At 45.0% G+C, this 18,112-nt stretch overlaps 1 long non-coding RNA gene across 1 annotated transcript; it reads left to right on the top strand.

Annotated features, from left to right (window-relative positions):
* Positions 1-4,737: 4,737 nt before the first annotated feature.
* On the top strand, positions 4,738-10,459 carry LOC116914637. The gene is made up of 3 exons (XR_004389757.1): positions 4,738-5,259; positions 5,373-5,383; positions 10,290-10,459. It is a non-coding gene; the product is annotated as an uncharacterized LOC116914637 (long non-coding RNA).
* The last annotated feature ends 7,653 nt before the right edge of the window (positions 10,460-18,112 follow it).

Here is an 18,112-nt window from a genome sequence, read left to right as displayed (position 1 = left end):
TCTCATTTTTAAAAAGAAATCACATAGCTAAGAAATTCTATGTAGTGTAGTGTACAGTCTGCTGGCAGTCCCTGGACCTAGCAAACGCTTACATCATCAGCTACCATCACCTGCCGCTGCCACCAGGTGCTCAGGTGTGCTTGGGACAAAAAGGACCCACATGCCATCCCAGCTCTCACTCCTCTCCTCTCCCCACCAAACCCCCTTTACACCAGATCTCTGGCCTGGCATAATTTCTCAGGGGTGCACCTTGGCTCAGGCTGGCTAAAGGTACCCTCTCGCTGCATGATATTTCATAATACCTGTAGTTCCAGCACTTAAAAGGCTGAGGCAGGTGGACTACCGTGAGTTGGAGGCCAGCTCAGTCTACATAACAAGTTTCAGGCCAGCATCATCCACAAAATGAGACCATGTCTGAAAGGCAGCAGTAACGCCAACACAACCACCTATGTAAGTCAACAGATGATACTGCAGGCTGAGATAAAAATGAGATCGCATGAAGAAGATAGCACAAAACCGCACACAAAAACATAATTATTTTGGGTAGTCCAGGGCACTCCAGTGTAGAAAATGGAATTTGAAATGTAAAGGACTCATTAAGAGTTCCTGCAGAACCACAGAGGCATGGGGCACAGGCACACTGAACAAAACTGTGAATAGTTGTCAGGTAACTGATAGAAATGCATCATGCAGACTGAGTGGTTGTACGAGTTTGTCCTACCAAATGCTTAGGGAACAGACTATCCCTATCATGTGCACACTTGCCAGAGCCAGGCAAGGACAATGATAGAAATGAAAATCGGGCACCAGTTTTACTAACGGACAGACTTGATTATACTGAATAGAGTCCATAGATCAAAGTGCCAATGTGATGAGCAATAACGCAGCACAATGAGTTTCAAGGAAGTGAGAATATTAACTATTTGACGAGGGTAACTCAAACCACACAAGTGGAGGAAAACACCAGGTAAAGCCTGCCTACCGTTTGTTTGTTCAGAAGTCATTAAAAAACGGATTTAGCAAATTAAGATTGGAAGGTAATTTTCTGAAACCGATGAAGAGTAACAGTCAAAAACTGTCTCCCACATAGTCCTTAATGCTGAAGTGCAAACTCTTCTTCAAGGTCCAAGGCTTCCCAGGGTGGCGTACTCCTGTGATCCCAGAACTCAAGAGGAGGTTGGGGAGTTTGAAGTTAGTTACACAGTAAGAACCTACCTTGAAAATCCAATCCAATCAAAACAAAACAAAAATTAAAAAAAACAAAAACAAAAAACAAAGTAAATCTGATTTATAATCAGGTGCAAAGAAGCTTCAACACACGCAATCGGCGCTGCGCTGGAACTTCAGGTGCACGGTGAGGCATCATGAAGACTGAAGGGATTATAACCAAAGAGAAGGAAAGGAGCTGGGCATGACGACACATGCCTGCAATCCCAGGTCGGGAAGGCAGGAGGATTACCAAAAGACTGAGACCAGTCTGAGCTATGCAAAGTATCGGGACAGCCATGGCTACCTAGTATGACCCTGTCTCGAACAAACAAAAACTAAGCGGTTACTTCTCACAGATAGCATTGATTTCAACATAGAGTGTAGGACTACCCATAAGGCATTGCCACTGTATTAAACATTTCACGTGGCATAGATTGCTGTGTTGGGAAATACACGAGTCACTGACGCTTATGGCCTTCCAGACTTTGTTCGATTTCCAGATCATGACACAGTGATTGGGAGAGATAAGGATCCTGCCTTCAAAGTTCACAATCCAGTGGATAGGCAGTTAAAAGGATATCGCAACGAGATTAGAATCGCCACGGGAGGACTTGCAACAGTTCCAGGAGTCTCTGACCTTGGACAGATATAGGAAGAGGAAGGTACCAAAGCTTCCCAAAGGACTTGGGATGCCACTGAGGTCGGATAGCTGAAAGGCAGTTATGCAGACATCCCAAGGAAGGGTATGGCTGATTGACTACCACATGGGGTGTGAGAGGCGGGGCGTGACTTGAGGTGAGGAGAGCTCCAGGGCTTGGGAGGACGTGGAAATGGGAAGCAGGAAGTGAAAGCCGAGGTAAGTAGTTAGCACTCTATCCTAATGACCTGGGAAGCCATCCAAGGCAGTGAAGCAGGCTCTGCTTTAGAAAAACAGCGATGCCTGCAATGTTGGGAGTGAGGATGGAAGCAGGAGCCAGGCTGGGGCTGGGGAGACAGATTACAGGGAGAGAGCATCTATGATGGTGGCCCGCTGAGGGCTGGGAGGCAGAAAGCAGGCCTGTGATATTGTTAAAAAGATGGGGCTAAGACAGGTTAAATAGGATGGATGAGCTGCGACCGTCGTGGTGTAGGTGACATCAGAGACTTGGAGGAAATGCACCAAAATCGCTGAAACGCCCTCTTTGTTGTAAAACCAAGCATTATTCTGTTCCCCTCCCCGTTTTAAAAAGTTTTCTATTAAGTGTAGTGCTTTTGGCATCATGAAATAAATTGCTGTTTTACTTCTCCTAACAGCTATTCCTTAGAGCTTAGCTCTTAGTGAGAATAGCTCATTACAGCCCCTGCTAACAGAATATTCTCCCACAGAAAATGCTCCGCTCTTCATTGGTTGTTTCCGATGGCAACTTGTAATCCCCCCAGGACTCTGGGTTTTAGAAGCTTGCAAATCACATGAAAAGGCTCAGGCTTTGCAGATGCAGGGAACTTGATTGCTGGCACTTAGCAGGCCTGGAAAACCTCTTAATCTCTTTAGAAATACCAACTACCACTCTCTCGGAGCCCAGTGGAGTAACAAATGAGAAAGTACTCATCAAACCCACTCTGGTGTCACTGGTCACATGGTATTGCCGGTGGGGCTGAAAAGCTCCTCCTGCCACTTATGACCCCCCCACCCCCAACGAAGTCATCACTTGAAATCAACCCTCCAGAGCTATCTTTCCACACTTCAGTGTTCTTTTAAACACTCTGTCAGGGCTAGAGAGGTGGCTCAGTGGTTAAGAGCACTCGATGCTCTTGTAAAAGACACAAGTTCAGTTCCTGGCACCTAAGTCAGGCTGCTTGTAACTGACTATATCTGAATGTTTGGCACCCTCTTGGGCCTTTGCAGACCCCTTTTATCCTGGAAGTTGTTTCTCCTTAGGTATTTGGTTACAAGCATAGGGAGCAGAGAATACAGCCTTCTGTAACTGCACTGGGCTTACTCAACAGTTCTGTACCTCTGAGTCTTTGCAAAGAAACAGGGACGGGAGGGGCATATGTCTAAGATGCCTTTAGACCAGTGATTCTCAACTTGTGGGTCATGATCCCTTGGGAGTTGAACAACCTTTTCACAGGGGCCACATATCAGATATCCTGCACAATAGATACTTAGATTTCAATTCATAACAGTAGCAAAATTACAGTTAGGAAGTAGAAACAGGAATGTTGAAAACCACTGCGTTGGAAGATGCCCTATGAGCCTTCATTGCCTGAATTTTCCGTTCCTCTGGGATAATTGTGATTTGAATTGTGTTCCCCGTCAAGAACCTCAGACCTACTGCATCTGATCGAACTCAATGGACTTTGACTCAGGTCTTACATGAATCATCCCATAGGAGCTGATATAGTCATGCTCGCCCCATAGACTCATGTGTGTGAATCCTTAGCCTTTATGATTGGCACCATTAGGATGTGTGGCCTTGCTAGAGGAAGTCACTGTGGAGAAGGGGTTTTGAGGTCTCAAATGCTCAAGCTATGTCCACTGTTAGCATCCAGTTTCCTCTTGGCTATATTTGGATCGAGATGTAGAACTCTCAGCTCCTCCAGCACCATAGTTTGCATGCACACCACCATGCTCCCAACCATGATGATAATGAACTAGACCTCGGAAACAGTAAGCCAGCCCCAATTGAATTCTGCCCTTTATAAGAGTTGCCTTGGTCATGGCATCTCTTCACGGCAATGGAGACCCTGACTAACATGCTGACTCTATTACTTTGATGATTTTATAGTCTTCAAAAACGAACAAAAATGAGCTTTGCTTTGTTTTGAGTACTAGGTATTGAATCTAGAACCAGTGCATTTTAGGTGAGCACACTACCACTGATTTTTGTGTTTATATCCCAAATTCTTTTTCAAAAAAAACAATATGAGATAAGTTGCCCAGATTGGCCTTGAACTCATGCTCCTCTGCCTCAGCCTCCCAGGGATCTAGACTTGAATAAAAATAAAAATATATTACCCTCATTCAGATAACCAACTTTTTGATGAGCTAGAAATATAGGTTTATATTGAAAACCCTGTTTTTCCATATCTTTGCACACACTTCTCTATGTGAGACCTGTATACTTCTCTCAAGAATCAGAGTAGAAACTCAAGTGCAGCCATCCAGTCAGCATGAGTAATGCCCCAGATCTTCAGCATCGAGAGAATAAATTATCCCAGGAATAACTGCACCCTTTCAGCGCTTCCTCCTCTTAACCCATTTATGAAGTTCAAAGCAGATCTTTCAGACATGGACAGGTGAAGGAAGCTTCGAGAGGAAAGGAGAGGCCTCGGAATATGAACAATCGGAGACAACATCTACCCACCGGCCCTCATCCCTTCCTGCCACAGGAGGACACAATTTCAACGACTATGTCCCTCTGGGAAGTAGAGACCAAAGAGGCAAAGCCCTAATCGACACATCATAATACGGTTGCCTTTCACATTCTCAAACATCTAGACTGTGAACAGGGAGTCAGAGGCTGAAGGAGCGGCTTCCTATCTTGGGATAAGAAAGTGGCTGCTGCAATAGCTGACAACTCTTGATTCAAAGGCTGGGTAAAGATAAGGCTCAGTGGCATCTCTGGATTCCAGCAGTCTGTCATCAGAAAGCCTGTAACTTGAAGGTGCTGTTTGCCTCCCAAAGCAGAAGGTTGAAGGCTGACCTTTTTGGGGGCAAGAGGGCATTTTTCAACCAATTCTTGGAGGGAAGAAATCAAATTACCCCTTTGGTTTTATCCAAGCTCAGGGAAGTGAATTTCTACTCTCTACTTTCTCCAGAAAAAATTCCAAAGCTTTCTGCAGATCCTTATGGAGCTGGGACCCAACCACAGCACACCCAGAAGAAAAGGACTATACAGGCCAGTATGATATGAGAGAAAGCCCGCTGAGGAATCCTGGCTGGACACGATCTCTATAGCAAAAGTTACCATAGTCCTGTGAACTTCCTCCCTCTGAGATGATGCAGCCTTATCTCTTGGCGAAACAATTCCTCCCTTCATCATCATTTGGACAGCTCTGTAAAAACAGGTCATAATCAGGGTTGGGGATTTAGCTCAGTGGTAGAGCGCTTGCCTAGGAAGCGCAAGGCCCTGGGTTCGGTCCCCAGCTCCAGAAAAAAAAAGAACCAAGAAAAAAAACAGGTCATAATGAAGTATGTTAAACTGTTGACGGGGTTGGGGATTTAGCTCAGTGGTAGAGCGCTTGCCTAGCAAGTGCAAGACCCTAGGTTCGGTCCCAGCTCCAAAAAAAAAAAAAAAAAAAAAAAAAAAAAAAAAAAAGAAAAAAAAAAAAGGAAAACTGTTGACAAGGCTATACCAATCATGTATGTGCATAGGTCTTACTATACATAATTTAAGGCCAGCCTTATGCTCCTATTAGCATGGACTGGCCCCGCAGTGATGACCCTCCTATCCCAACCTCCTCAGTACCAAGATTGTAGGCATGGGACACCATCAGCTCTCCTTGTATACTTTCTCATGAGTCCTGTGAATGTTTAAGAAAATAATTTATTTATACACAGGAGTGGCTTGAAAGTAGCTCTTTTCCCAGGGGGAAAAAAAAACTTCCATGATGGGCTGAAAATTGAAATGGTGAATGTGTTATTTTCTAGAAATGAACAGAGTTTCAATGTTTAAAAGACTTTATATGAGAATTTCAAGACCCCCCCCCAAAGATGCCTTCCTCTCACTTCGACTTTTAGAGTTAGGGAGTGAAGACCCTGTGTGTAAAGAAGCGGAAGGAGACTCTTGAGGTTAGTGGGTCTTTAGGCAAGTATAGGATTCAGGACAAACAGATGCCCATCTGTCACATGCTCATGCCAGGAGTCCAGGCCACTTGGCCGCAAATTCAAGAGATCGTGTTACTGGCCTAGAGCCAGAACCAGGAGCTGCAGAAATATACTTTGTACTACTTGGAAAGTTCTAGTTGATCCTGAAGCACGCTCATCCTCCTATAGAATTCACCCAACCCCTAGCTGACCTCCAGACTCACGTGTCTATTCACTCTCTAGTTGGTAAACACGGCATAGCAGTCCCATTTCCACAATCTAGTTTTTAATGGAAAACTGGACAATATTTATCTCCTCACGTCTCACTTATGGGTACCATCTGATAGACTGCATTAATTTATGAGCTAAAACAAAAACAAAAACATGTGCACTGCTATAGGAGTGGTTCTGATGCTAAGGTCCTGTTCCCTATAGGTTCTTGATCTGTCAGTAAAGAAGCCATGGGCCAATTGTTGGGTGGAAAGAATAGGCAGGACTTCTGGTTCTCTGCAGGTAAGAGACAGACGAGAGAGAGAGAGAGAGAGAGAGAGAGAGAGAGAGAGAGAGAGAGAGAGAGAGAGATCAGGAGTGACCAGCCACGTGAGATCTCGGATGGAGTAGCCACTCCTACAGGCAGGCGGTTGGGGATGTTTAGCTGGGACAAGGTGTAACTGAGGAACCAAAGCTGAGGGCAGGGAGGGAGGTGCTGAGCTCAGAGTATTGATAAGGACCCACTTCTTCAGGCAGGAGGTAAGTACCACCCAGCAATTGTGCCAAAAGGCAAGTTGAGCAACTGTGTGTTTCTGTTGTGTGTTGTGTGTGTTCATCCACGGATTCTATATTCTCTGAGTGGGAGCTGGTAACACGGTTTGTTCTGGAGCTTAGGTGGGGTAGCAAAAACCACAGGCAACCCACTGCTTCATGGTTCCTTGGATGAGACATGACGTACAGGGATGACACATTGAATGCATCAGAAGCATGAAGTGCAAGTCCTCTGGTTTGACATCTCTTTGTCACCCCATCAGGAAGGGCAGGACATTAGAAAAGTGAAGCCTTCAGCAGCAGAAGAAGATCTATTGCTTACCAGCTCTGGGATGGCTTGCTTTCTTTGGGTGGGTCAGCGTTGGAGGATAAGGACTCAGAGCTCCTCAAGTAACAATGCTGTGGTGGATTGAATAGGTTTAACACCCACAGACTCAGCGTTTGAATGCTTGACCCATGGGGATTGGCACAACTAGGAGATGTGGCCTGTTGAGGTAGGCGTGGCCACCCAGTGTGGAATACTCCCATTCTGATAACTGTAGATCGCTATGTAGAACTCTCAGCTCGTCCAGCACTCTGTCTACCTATGTGCTACCAGACTTCCCGCCATGATGATAATGGATTGAACCTCTGAAACTGGAAGCCAGCCCCAATTAAATGTTGGTTGTTTTTTTTTTTTTTTTTTTTTTATAAAAGTTGCCTTGGTCATGTTGTCCCTTCATAGTGATGAAACCCTAACTAACAAATGCCTTGTGGGTAGCCAGGATACAGTAGGTTCTTTTGGTGACCCCAAATTTGACCCAACAGTTCTGGAACATCTTATTCCAGCCCATTTGTTAAATGCGAGACAAAAAACCATGAACTAGAGGCACAGGTCAGTGGTTACGGTCTCTAGCTGTTCTTCCAGAGGACTCCGGTTCAATTCCTAGCACCCACATGGTGGTTGGCAACAGTCTGTAACCCCACTCCCAGGGAACTGATGCTGGTTTCTATGGTCATTCTCAGCAGCGCTATACATGCAGGTAAGATACCCATATACATAAAACAAATAAATATAAAGCTTAAAAACTAAAGCAAGGGTCTTTTAGAGTACCAGAAATAGTCAAGAACATCTATGATGCATTCAGCATTTGCTATAATGGAAAATTTGTAAACAACTGTTAATTTTTAACATGCTGCTTAAAAACGTCTGTTGTCAGAATAAAGAAAAACTCCTGCAACCCAACAACCAAATTAAAAATTGGGCAAAAGGCAGAAATAAAATTCTTCTAAAGAAGATGGCCCAAAGAGATGGCCTTTGAGTATTTGCCTCTCCTGCAGAGGACCTGAGTTCAGTTCCCAGCACCCAGCACTCACGACAGGCTGTAACTCCAACTCCCGAAACCATCCTGGCCTTTTCCAGTCCCTACAGGCACATGGCATACTCACAAGCACATACACTACATATTGTTTTTAAACCTCACTAAAATGTTTAAAAGAAGATAGCCAGAAGTACACGAAAGCATTCTCAACAACCAGGCCCCATGGGGCAGGTCCTAGCTACGCATGCAGCAGGCTTAGGTGGGAAGATCCCAAGTTCACAACCCATTTTGGACTACAAAGTGAGTTCAGCATCACCAAAGGAACTTAGTGAACATCTCAAACTTGAAAATGCTGGGCTGGTGAGAGGCTCAGAGGCTAAAAGTCTCATTACAGAACACCGATGCCTTTAAGTTTAATCCCTGGACCTCACATAAAATGAGGAGAACGAGGACCCCACAAAGTTGTCCTCTGACCTTTACAAGGGCATCTTGTGTGTGCTCCCCCATAACAATAAGTAATATAAATTAACTTTCTAAAGTTTAAATTTTTTACACAATGGAAGGGTTGGTTCTGTGTTAGAGAGTTTTTTGCACATGTGCAATGTCCCAGGTTCAATCCTGATACCATAAAAACACACAAATACATAAGGATACTTCTGGGTCACCAAAGGAATGAGAATCGATTACAGTAAGGTGCCATTTTTGCACCCACTAGAATGAGGTAGTTCAGTCAGACTGATGAGATGGCTGAGCTGGTAAAGTTCTTTGCGGCTGAACTTGATGACCTGAATTTAATCCCCGGGACTCGGTGCAGGAAGGGAACCAATTCATACATAGTCTCTGACCTCCACACAATGCCTCAAGGCATGAACATGAATACACACACACACACACACACACACACACACACACACACACACGCACGCACGCATGCACGCATGCACGCACGCACACAAATAAATATACAAATGAACTTCTTTAAAGAGAAGGAAATGCCAAACTGTGGAAGCTTGGCAGATGCTATCAGTTCTCAGGAAGGGAGGACACAGTTGAACACAGCATGATACATGTAAGTTTTGAGCTACAAGTAAGATTCAGTGATCTTGCTGGGATTTATAATGGCTAGAAATTCTCTCTATATCTAGAGTTCCTTTTGTCTCCAGGACTCTAGAGTCCCTCTGCCCTGAACACTGGTCTAGACTCCAGGCACTCACGGCTCGGACTGCTCCATTCTGTGTGCAGTCAGTGGCACCAGAGTGATTGCATGCTGGGTAAAGCGGGGTGCTCAGTCCCCTGTTCTCTCTGCGCCAGGATAGAGTGGGACTTTGTACACACAGACTTCATGTGAGCCCAGTGATCCTGAAGAGAACAGCTGGCCCTGTGAGTTGTGACCCCTTTGGCATCAACCACCCTTTCACAGGGGTCACAAATCAGATATGCAGCTTATCAAATATTTACATTATGATTCATAACAGTAGCACAGTTGTAGTTATGAAGTAGCAGTGGAAATAATTTTATGGTTGGACAACATGAGGAACTGTATTACAGGGTTGCAGCATTAGGAAGGTTGAGAACCGCTGTTTTAGATGCTTGTGTGGACAGAATCAGCAAGGCAGGAACTGTCTGCAGCCGTCTCTGAGGGCTCACTTTATAAGAGACAGAGCTAAGAGTGTAGTTGGGAGAGAAAGGCAAACCGGCTGGCTGAGCGGCACAGAACTCTCAAAAAGCTCGCTGACTGTGCACACAAATGATTCCTTCCCCAAGGAATGGCTTTGGTGTTATCAGTCTCCAGACTCACTGTGGCTAATAATAAGATGTTTGCTCTGAGTGTGGCCTGTTCCTGCAGGCTCTGCCAGTTGCTGTGGGTAGATCCAAAGCATTTGATTTATTTCACAGTAGACCACAAGCAACCTGAATGCAGGATTTGGTTGTGTTCATCACAGAGGAGATCTACCCGACAATGCACAGTTTCTGGCATAACAGCCTTCAACAAATAATGTCTGTATATGCCGCTAATATGCATTCTGCTGTATAAAATATTATAATGCTATATTTACTAATTACATAATATTTTGCTATATAATATAGTACATATTGCTAATAATATATTATAAACACACACACGCACACGCACACACACACACACACACACACACACACACACACACACACACACACACACACATTTCTAACACTTAAAACCCAATCTCTTGCTCCCTCTCCTACAGCCGAACAAGATGCCCAAAGGAAAGAAGGCCAAGGGGAGGAAGGTGGCCCCGGCCCCTGCCATGGTCAAGAAACAGGAAGCCAAAAAGGTGGTAAATCCTTTGTTTGAGAAGAGGCCTAAGAACTTTGGCATTGGGCAGGACATGCAGCTCAAAAGAGATCTAACGCTTCGTCAAATGGCCCCACTACATCAGGCTGCAGCGGCTCACAGTACCTTCTGCCATCAACCAGTTCCCCCAGGCCCTGGACAGGTAAACAGCGACTCAGCTGCTTAAGCTCGCCCACAAGCACCGGCCAGAGACAAAGCAGGAGAAGCAGAGGCTGCTGGCCCGCGCTGAGAAGAAAGCTGCTGGAAAAGGGGACGTCCCAGCTAAGAGACCACCTGTCCTCCGAGCAGGGGTCAATACAGTCACCACCTTGGTGGAGAACAAGAAGGCTCAGATGGTGGTGATTGCCCATGATGTAGACCCCACTGAGCTGGTGGTTTTCCTGCCTGCCCTTTGTCTAAAGATGGGGGTGCCCTACTGCATCATCAAGGGAAAGGCCAGGCTGGGGCTCCTGGTCCACAGGAAGACGTGCACCATGGTTGCCTTCACACAGGTTAACTCGGAAGACAAGGTGCTCTGGCTAAGCTGGTGGAAGCTGTTAGGACCAATTATAATGACAGATATGACGAGATCCACAGTCACTGGGGAGGCAACGTCCTGGGTCCTAAGTCTGTGGTTCGCATTGCCAAGCTGGAAAAGGCAAAGGCTAAAGAACTCGCCACTAAACTGGGCTAAATGTACACTGTTTTCTATACATAAATATAATTACAAAATTAAAAAAAAATCTCTTGGTTTAGCATATCCACTTAATGAAAAAGTACTAGGCACCTGTAGAACATGCATCTTGACAGAAAACCATTTCCATACACATCAGTAAAGGTCAAGTAAGGAATAAAGATTGTGCATTCATTATCTTAATAGTGTTGATAACATTGCCTAGAGGCCATCTTCATTCTATGATGGGAGGGTATGTTCTTACACTATACCATTTTTCTAAATTCCATTTTCTTCCTGGAAGGATATTGATGCTCTTATAAAAAAAAAAAATAGGGCTGGAGAGATGGCTCAGCGGTTAAGAGCACCCGACTGCTCTTCAAGAGGTCATGAGTTCAATTCCCAGCAACCACATGGTGGCTCACAACCATCTGTAAAGGGATCCGATGCCCTCTTCTGGTGTATCTGAAGACAGCTACAGTGTACTCAATATATAATAAATAAATAAATCTTTAAAAAAAAAAATAGCACTTGGGACTGACAAACATGACTCAAGGGTTTAGAGAAGTGCTGTTCTTACAGGGAACCTGGGTATCATTTACTAGCAACCACTTTGCTTTTGTAGCTCCCAGTGCTTGTAACTCCACCTCCAGGGGACCCAACAGCCTCGAAGGTTACCTACACTTGCATGCTGATACCTCCCCCACATACATATAGCTATAAATTAATCTTAAAATGCACACAAAATGAGGCAGACTAAAGTGCTGAGAGCATGCCACTGAGTGCTTAGCCCAGGATGGCTCTGTTAAATCCCTCCACCCCTAAGTCTCAAGGAACGTCTTAGAAGGGTGGGCTGAAATAAGAGCGGACGTGCTGTGAAATGCTGCCCTCTGGACATGACGCAGCTGTGGCACACGTCAGTTCACAGCAGCTACAGTTACCTGAACTAGACCTCTATAAGCTCAAGTCAGTTAAAACAGTGCTGGCACACATCTTTAATCCCGGTGTTCAAGGCAGAGGCAGGCAGATCTCTGTGAGTTTGAAGCCAGCCTGGTTTATGTAGTGAGTTCCAGGCCAGGAAAGTACATGAAATTGAGCAGGACATGAAGAGTTGTGGGGGAGTGAGGCAGAGAGAAGAGGATGAAGGACATCAGGACACGAAGGGTGTAGGGTGTGAGGCAGAGAGTAGAGGATGAAGGAGACCAAGATTCATTGTGTACTTGTATAAACATTTCAACTAATAATTATTTTTTAAAAAAGGAGCCAGGGCATGCAACCAAAAGGGAAACATAAACACAGCCACAAACCCTTTGAGCTACCAAAGATATGCTAGAGCAATGGTGGTACAAAACTTGTGGAAACTACCAACTAATACCCGACTTGATGCCACTCCAGGAGACAGTATCCTGATACTGTTGGGGTGACCAAGAACCTGAGACCAGATAGCCCAGAGGCCTAGAGTAAAACTAAATACTACTGGTCTGGAGGAAGAGGGGGGGAAGGAAGAGGAGGAGGAGAAGGGGGAGGAAGAGGGGGAGGAGGGGGAGAAGGAGACTACCAGTGATACTCTGCTATACTCATAGATCAGTGCCTCATTCAGCCATCATCAGGAAAGCTTCCTCCTACAGCAGGGATCCATATCCAGACATTATTCTGAGAGAAGGAGAGGGGGAGGGAGAGAGGGAGAAGGGGAGGGGGAGGGGGAGGGAGAGGGAGAGGGAGAGAGGAGAGACAGAGGGAGAGGGAGGAGAGCACTTGGAGCACAGAGGAGGCAGAGCAGTGTAAGAGCCATGAGCAGGGCTTGTACGAGCTCACAGAGACTAGAGCAGCATGCACTGTCTGCCCAGGTCTGCACCAGGTTCTCCGTGGATATAGTATGGCTTCCAGTTGGGTGTTTTTATGAGATTCCAGCGTCTGTGAAGGATTGGGTCTCTGACTCTTGTGCCTTCTCTTGCTCTCTTTCCTTCTGTTGGTTTCTTGTGTCCAACTTCAATATGATAGTTTTTATTTTATCTCCCTATACTCTATCATTATCTTTTAAAAGCCTGTTCTTTTCTAATGAGAGACAGAAAGACCTGGAGAGGAGCCTAGGAGGGGAAGAACAGAGGAACCAGAAACTGTAATCAGAATATATTAAGTAGGAAAAGACAACAAAAGGGGGAAATGAGCCAGACAGTCTTAGACTCAAGATAGGGTGGTGTTGAAAAATGCCAATTCCAAAGACCTTCCTCTAGAGAGTTAAGGATGGCTTTGTTAAAGGGCCGGGGACTGAAGCATCACCTTTCTTATTGTTTTTCCTTATATGTCTGGTTCTTGAGATGGGGACTTAATATGTGTAATATGAACTCAATCTCCCTCTTTTTTCTCAGCCACCCAACTGTCGGAGTTACAAGTGTCTACCACAAAATTCCATACATGCTTAGGAATAAGCACTTTAAATGCATAGAAAGGTTCTGCTGCAAGACTTCCTTGTACAATAGTACCAACAGAGCTTAAAGTTAGTAAAGGGTCTTGGGACTGAGGGTGAGAAAGGAGAATGGGGGTGGGGGGAGAGAGAGAGAAGAGATTTCTACAACTTTTATTATTGGAAAAGGGTAAGTGTACTAGCTCCCTGGGGGCAGAAATATTTTCCCAACACTTAGTACTAAAAATATATTCCTTATGTGGGAATTTACTGACATGATCCCTCTGTTACTCCCGGGGCTGCTTTCAAGGCTAGTGCAAAGCGGATGTTTGCTGGATGGGAGGTAGAAGCCAGAGGCTCCATCCTTAGGGGGTGTATGGGCAGGAGCGAGGAAGAAGCCGTACACAGTTATAATGCGCCAGACACTGAGCTAGATGTTGATGGAACCGAGAGAGAGGTGGGCCCTGCTTCTGCGAAGTTCCCAGTTAATAACAGAACTGTCAGTCAAAGGTGAAGGGCGGAGCAGGCAGCTGCTGGACCACAGGCAGAGTTCAGCCTTGCCGGCCGGTGTGGAAAGTTAACTGACTCGAGAGCAGGAAATACCGAGTCAACCTTACTGAAGGGGGAGGCTACTCTGTACAGTAGGGTGAATGTTTCATGTGCACCTTACCTTCAGAATCAGGGACCTCACCTCCCAGCGTTGTACCAAGCCAAAGGGCCCAACTTCTGTGACAACGGGATCGCTATCAGTCCAAAGATGATGCTTGATTTTCCACGGGAGCTACGTTCCAGCTCAGAATTTAAGGAAAAATTATATTTAACAAAGTGATTCTCACAAAACTCCTTATATGATGCCTAAACTAAAATACACACACATACAGCATACATAGAACTACGTATGAATAAATTCAGCATATGCAAAATGGTTTTGTTCCGTCACGGAAACTAATCCCTCTACACACTGTTCAAGGACAAGCATAGCCCAGCTCAATTGAATGTGAGTATGACGGACTGTTCGGCAGCAGATGATGCTCTCCGTAGGATTTTTCCGTTTCTGGTTTTACAACATAGACCAAAGCAGATTGGATAGGAGCGGTACCTAGAGCCCTCATCTATACAATCTTAATGCTAGCCCTCTGTGTATAAGCCCATGAAAACGACCTGGCACTCGCCATGCAGTAGGACCTGCAGACCAGCATTCGGTATGCTAACTTGAACTAAAGTAGGATTTCAAGGCTAGAGCTGCTGAATTCCAGGTGCTTCCGCCTCTAATGTTCCCAGAATACTCATGCTCTGAGTAATTCCATGGGAACTGGCTGGTGGTATTCGATCTTTGCTAAGGACTGTCGTGCTGCTGGTCTTAAGATAGCAGCCTTAACTGACACAAAATCAGCCCATCACTACAGGAGCAGATCTTGTTAGAGAAGGCAAGAGGGGGTTCTAAAGCTATAAATATTTTCAAGAGGTCATTATTTCTCCACAGGCTTTGTAAATAAAGAATGGCCTCATGGTAAGCCTATAATTACTTTGGTAAACTTTGGTAAATACCAAAGTGGTTTGAGTTTTCCTTAGAGCAGACAGAACTCCTGCAGAAACATGCGCACGGTGCAAGATCCTTTTAGACAGGAGTTACTGTGGTCTTACTTCACTGGACGGTAAAGAAACTTGGACACAGATGAAACACTTGACCATCCTTGGCCAGATCAATCTCAAGGCCCGTTACATGTTAATTCACCAAAATTGTTAACATATGTGATCCTATACCTTTGGAGATCAGGAAACAGTCAAAAGAAAATTAATAACTCTCTTGAAGCTATATATCCAATAGCTGCAGAGCCAGAGTCCACATCTGGGACTGTCTGATGTCACACTACCACAGCCTATCACCGCCACCGGAACATTTATAGTCCCTTCGATCATCTAATACAGAACCAACCAGATTAAAGATGCATCCCTCTGTGTGTGTGTGGGTACCCTGATGCTTATTGCTTGCCCCTCGTGTTGTTACTGTTTTGAGTGGAGTTTTGTTGTGGTGTTGGTATCTAGAGCATGACATTTTACTATTGTAACCACATAAAATGTCCACCTTAATGGCATCAGTACATCCACATGGTTGATAACCAACCGTTCCCGCCACTAAAATCCATTCTCAGTAGAGACTGCCCCTCCTCTCTCCCCTCCCCTTCTGAATGGTTTCTGTAAAGTTCCATGCACAGGACGCATCAGGCAAGGGGTAGAGTCTCGACCTGGATGTCGGCTTCTCTATCCCTGCAGAGCTCTCAGAGACAGAAAAGCAGTCAAAAGCTTGTTGCTTAGATGCGGGACACAGCGCACACTCAGTACATAACCAGGATTCCTAGGAAGCTGTGTCTGACAGGAGGCTTAAAACTGAAGCCTGTTGGAGAGCTTTGCTCCCTCACGAATCCCTCCAAAGCTAGACTCCAGTGCTTACTCAGTTCACATACATAGCATCCTCCCAGCAGCCAGAAATGAGAGAGAAAGATCACTTTACACAGAGGCCACATGACAAGGAAGTCCCAGGGTGCCAGTCCCCGTTGCTGGCACTGGATGGGCACAGGTCCAACAAAACCCCAGGCTGGACCCTCTCTGGCCAAGACACATGATCCTACCTACTAAGGCCTGTCTCAGGGAATGCCAGGCGGCCCAACATGTCCCTGGGGAAGACGACAGGTGCCCCCAGCCTGTGCTCCTCTCTAACCACAGGGAACAGCAAATCCCGTCCTCTTTGGAAACATGAACAAGGATGAAAAATATTCCCGAGCATTTGAGTTATGCCGAGGGCATGTCTAAAAACCAGAAATAAGCAAGAGGCTTTGGGTCAAGATGAGGTCACCAGGGACAGCCTCATGACCCAGCAAACCTCAGGCTCGTGGGGTGTCAGGGCCTGTGTCTGCTCAGAAGCAGGCAGCATGATGGTCTGCCAGCAAAAAAGTGTGTGTGTGTGTGTGTGTGTGTGTGTGTGTGTGTGTGTGTGTGTGTGTGTGTGTGTGTGTGTGTTGTGTGTGTGTGTGTGTGTGTGTGTGTGTGTGTGTGTGTGTGTGTGTGTGTGTGTGTCTGTGTGTGTGTGTGTTTGTGTGTGTGTATGTGTGTGTGTGTGTGTGTGTGTATGTATCTTAGATTGGTTTTATATAACTGTGTATTGTCCTTGCTCTAAACAATTTTTGCAATGAAACACAGTGCTTTATTGGAAAGTGTTACCCTATTTACCACAAACTGACTGTAAACTAACTTTTTTCCTCTTTAATTTACATGCCTTCAAGTGGCTACCAAACACACACTGGTTTTTGTAGCTGTACCATGTTATAGTAGCCACAGAATTATTTTTATCTATTTCAGACGTGTATTGCTCTAATTTTCTGTAATGGGGATGAGTTCACACCACTCCCCTTTGCCGACTTGATACTTAAGATTGTTTTTTGATTATACAAAGCCTGGTTGCTTTTCAGGAGTCCCCGATGCTGGCAAGGAATGTTGTTGAGCATGGCGAAGAGATCGTCTTTCCCCTTACCTTATTTAACACCCCCCCAAGTTCATTAGCTTCATTTAACAGAGGTAAAAAAAAAGAGGGAAGTGAAAATTATGAATATTAATTTGCTTTTATACCGAAAGACATGGAATATTCAAATTAGGGTTTCCTCATTAGCCAAAAATAGTATTCAACAGCGTTTATTTTAAACCAATGTTAGGATCACACAAAAACTGAATGAAAAGTGCAGAGGTTTCTCATATCCCCTTGCCCTGATTCATACACACTTCCCCATTCTCAGCATCTCTCGCCAGACTGGAATATTTGTAAGACAGCATGAGCCTGCACCCATGTACTGCCACAGCTCACCTCCAGCTTACGTTAGGGCTTGTTCTCGGAGTTTGTATGTTTATAGTGACACATATCCACGATAATAGTGTCTCTCTGAGTAGTGTCGTTACCCAGATGACCCTCGGTTCTCCAGCTACTCATCCCTCCACCCTCCTAACTCGTGGCCACCACCCAACCTCGCTATAATTTATTATTAGTTCTAGATTGATTTTCAGATTCACTTTTGGGGGCTTATCTCCTGAGACAGTCATGCCATTTATGATCAGTATAGTTCAATTTTTTCCCCAATTGGTGTGGAATTCAGATTTGTCTTGTCTTGTTGCCCTCGGTGGGATTTCCACTGTGAAACGGAAGCTCGGCAGTGAATGGAGACGTGCTTGCTTTGCTCTCGGTCTTTGCGATGGAGAGATTCCCGTTTCTCACCATCAAGTATCGTGCTAGCTATACATTTCACACATTCTCTACCAAGCTGAGAGCATTCTCCTTTATTCCTGCTTACAGAGACTGTGGTGATCCGGAGGGTTTTGGTTGTTATTGCTTTGCTTAATTTTTGTTTTCAGACAGTGTCTCATATACAAGGTGGCTCTTGAGTGTTTAAATCCTGAGCCTTATTTCTGCCTCTCCAGGGCTTGGTTCACAGACTTGTGACACAATGCTCCCTTCAGAGTGCTTTTATTGTGACAAAATTTTACTGATATGATCATGTGGTTTTTCTTCTTTATGTTGTTAATGTAATAAATTGCATTAACCAAAATTTAATGTTAATCTACCATTACATTGCTCAGATAAATCCCATTGGTTATGGTAAATAATTCTTTTTAC

Source organism: Rattus rattus, chromosome 13, assembly GCF_011064425.1.
Source record: "Rattus rattus isolate New Zealand chromosome 13, Rrattus_CSIRO_v1, whole genome shotgun sequence".
NCBI classification, from domain to species: domain Eukaryota; kingdom Metazoa; phylum Chordata; class Mammalia; order Rodentia; family Muridae; genus Rattus; species Rattus rattus.
The sequence above is the reverse complement of the archived record's forward strand: the minus strand, read 5'-3'. Positions and strand labels throughout refer to the sequence as shown.